This window comes from Herpailurus yagouaroundi, unplaced genomic scaffold, assembly GCF_014898765.1.
Source record: "Herpailurus yagouaroundi ecotype Mexico unplaced genomic scaffold, PumYag 166, whole genome shotgun sequence".
Taxonomy (NCBI): domain Eukaryota; kingdom Metazoa; phylum Chordata; class Mammalia; order Carnivora; family Felidae; genus Herpailurus; species Herpailurus yagouaroundi.
Window position 1 is genome coordinate 36,366,144 of NW_024412407.1, and position 3,782 is coordinate 36,369,925.

Genomic DNA, 3,782 nt, shown 5'->3' on the forward strand with positions numbered 1-3,782 from the left:
TCCTCATCAGAGACAATTGGGGAAGAGTGAGGTTGTTATCAGAGGCCAAGTGGAGAGTGAAGGGTTGGAGTTGGGAGTGAGCTTTCCTTCTCCTTCCCTCTTGGTGCTTTCCCCTCCATGAAACCACCTAGGGAATCTGTGAGAGAATTACAGTAAAACCTTGGTTTGTAAGCATAATTCGTTCTAGAAACATGCTTCTAATCCAAAGCACTCGTATATCAAAGTGAATTTCATAACCATTGGTTCGGTTGTGATCATGTGACATTCGGCATCATATACTACTCGCATCGCAAGGCATTGCTCATTTATCAAGTTAAAATTTGTTAGAAAGTTTTGCTCATCTTGCAGAACACTTGAAGAACAAGTTACTCTCAATCCACGGTTTTACTGTACTTGTAAAGGCCTCGTCATAGGGCTGTGTAACCTGGCACCTGGCTTCTCTCAAGGCCAGTGATGACAGAAAAAGAGAGACATTGAAGAAAAAAAGAGAGTGACCAAGATGAAGCCACAGTGTCCTCTATAACTCATTCTCACAAGTGACATATCCCCATTTCTGCCGCATTCTATTTTTAAAATTAACTTTACTTAAACAAGAACAAAACCAATAACATTTCACCCATTCCCCCCCACTCTCCACCCCCTGCTTCTGGCAACCACTAACCTGTTCTCCGTATCTGTGAGCTTTTTTTTTTTTAAGTTTATTTAATTTGAGAAAGAGAGAGAGCAAGCGAGCAGGGGAGGGGCAGAAAGAAAGAGAGAAAGAGAATCCTAAGCAGGCTTTGCACTGTCAGGGCAGAGCCCAATGCAGGGCTTGAACTCTTGAACCTTGAGATCATGACCTGAGCTGAAACCAAGAGTTGGACACTTAACTGACTGAGCCACCTAGGTGCCCCTATATGAGCTTGGGTTTTTTTTTTTTTTAAATAATTACACTTTTATTTAAAATTCCATATATAAGAGAGATCATACGGCATGTCTTTTTCTGTCTATTCACTTAGCACGAGATACTCTGTAGGTCATTCATGTTGGCCCCAATTCTTTTTTATGGTTGAGTATTTCTTATCTTTTTTATGTCTGAGTAATTTACGGTCGTTATTTCTTATCTTTTTGGTAATTTCCATCTAACAGGTGTTAGGTAATATCTCATTATGATTTTTATCTGAATTTACCTGATGATTAAGGATGTAGAGCATCTTGTCATGTACCTGTTGGCCATCTGTATGTCTTTTTTGGAAAAATGTCTATTCAGATCTTCTGCTCATTTTTTTATTTAAAAAAAATTTTTTTTAATGTTTTTATTTATTTTTGAAAGAGAGACAGACAGAGCATGAGCAGGGGAGGAGCAGAGAGAGAGGGAGACATAGAATTTGAAGCAGGTTCCAGGCTCTAAGCTGTCAGCACAGAGCCCGATGCAGAGCTCGAACTCACGAACTGTGAGATCATGACCTGAGCTGAAGTCAGACGCTTAACTGAGCCACCCAGGCACCCCAGATCTTCTGCTAATTTTTTACTTGAGTTGTTTTTTGGTTTTGTTTTTGTTTTGCTATTGGGTTGTATGAGTTCCTTATATATTTTGGATATTAGCTCTTTATCAGATATATTATTTGCAAAGATTTTCTCCCATTCCGTAGATTGCTTTTTCATTTTGCCAGTGGCTTTCTTTACTGTGTAGAAGCTTTTTTAAAGTTTGGGGGCGCCTGAGTGGCTCAGTTGGTTAAGCATCCGACATCAGCTCAGGTCATGATCTCACAGTTCATGAGTTTGACCCCCACATCTGCTGTCAGCACAGAGCCCACTTTGGATCCTCTATCACCCCCTCACTCTGTCCCTCCCCCATTTGCTCTCTCCCCACTCCCCTCTCTCTCTCACTCTCAAAAATAAATAAATGTTAAAAAAGATAAAGTTTGATATAGTTCTGCTTGTTTATTTTTTGCTTTTGTTGCTTTTGTTACTGGTGTCAGATTCCAAAAATCATCACCAAGACATATGTCAAGAAGCTTAGTGTTTATGTGATATCTGCCATATTCTCTTGGTCACCCACACCGATCCTGACACAATGTGGTAGGGGCCTAACAAGAGTGTGAAACCCAAGATGCTGGTCATCTCATGGTGAGAACTATTTTGATTTAAAAAAAAAAAGCATGCTTTTTAGATATAACACCAACAATACAATCCATGAAAGAAATAATTGAGAAGCTGGGCTTCATTAAAATGAAAACTTTTGCTCTGCAAAAGATGATGTCAAGAGAATTAGAAGGTGAGTTGTCAACTGGGAGGAAATATTCGCAAAAAACATCTGATAAAGAATTGTCATCCCAAATGGACAAAGAACTCTTAAAACTGAGCAATAGGATGGGGTGCCTGGGTGACTCAGTCGGTTGAGTGTCCAACTTTGGCTCTGGTCCTGATCTCACAGTTCGTGGGTTCAAGCCCCACATTGGGCTCTGTGCTGACAGTGCAGAGCCTGGAACCTGCTTTGGATGCTGTGTCTCCTTCTGTCTCTGCCCCTCCCCTGTTCATACTCTGTCTCTCTGCCTCAAAAACAGACATGAAAAAAATTAAATAAAATATTGACAAAAAAAACTGAATAGGAAAACAAGATGTGAAGGTGGGGGACAGAACTGCCACTGTCTTAAATATCAACCACAAATTCAAAATTAAGTGAGGCTCTTTCTTGTCTTGCCTAGGATCCCTCAAACTCTACTGCTAATTTAGGTTAAGTGTTGTGGAATTTTGACGTCATATTCTAGTATTCTTCTGCATTCCTTCTTCATTAAACACTTTACTTTATATTAACACGCTTCCTCAAGGGGAGTGACCAGGAAGAAACATTTGGGTGCAATCATGGCACACTGAAATATTAAATGTGGGTGGGAGAAAAGTGAGAACATGGGGTTCTGGTATCTCTATGTTTCTCCGGAGAGAGAGAAATTTCACATCCTATTCTCTATCTCTGAGACAGCTCTGAGTACATTATCTCCTTCCTCTGCACGGCATCCCCTAGCAAGGCCACCTCCAGCTGCTGTCTACTTTGATCTCCGTAATTTCTTCATGACTGAGCTTCCCTGTACCCATCTCGCCATCCTCCAAGGTGTTCTTCATGGCACAGTCAGAGAGACCTCTCTAGAAAAGCACATGTTATCTTGTCCTTCCTCAGGTGAAATTCTTCATTGAGTCTCAATTCTGCTCTAAATAAAGCATAAGACCTTGGCATAAATGAAGACATGACTGGTCTTATCCCTGTCTTCAGAACTCTGCAGCCCCATCTTTTTTCATTCCCCCCCCTTCCCACCCCCTCCTGCTTCCCCACTGTTGTCTCCCAAGCCTGCAGCTGGGTTACAGCATCCCCCACCCCCCACCTTTTAATTTTTCCGTCATTTGTGCTCCGAGCCAAGCTCCGGGTCAGTAAGGCCACTGAGAACAGGACCAACAGCATCTTGGAGGCAGTTCTGGAGTGGTTCCCAACTCCGTGCTGGGAGAAACTGGACAGCTTCCTTTACAAAGATGAACAGAACAATAGCATCTGTGTGTTCCATACTGGATGGGCCTTATCACTGGATAGACTAGGTTATAGTTTGCTCACTTCAAGTCAACTGAATCCCCTGTTTCTTTGGGACTTAGCCCAGCAGGATAGGGTGGGTAGGATGTTGTTAGTGTCTCATTTCTAAAAGGTGCATGTGACTTGGGCAAAGTTTTTGAAGGAATAGTGTCCAAGCAATCAGCACAGATACTACACAGATATTAGAATTGTTCTGTCATTGTTGGATTTTCAGTCTGGTGAG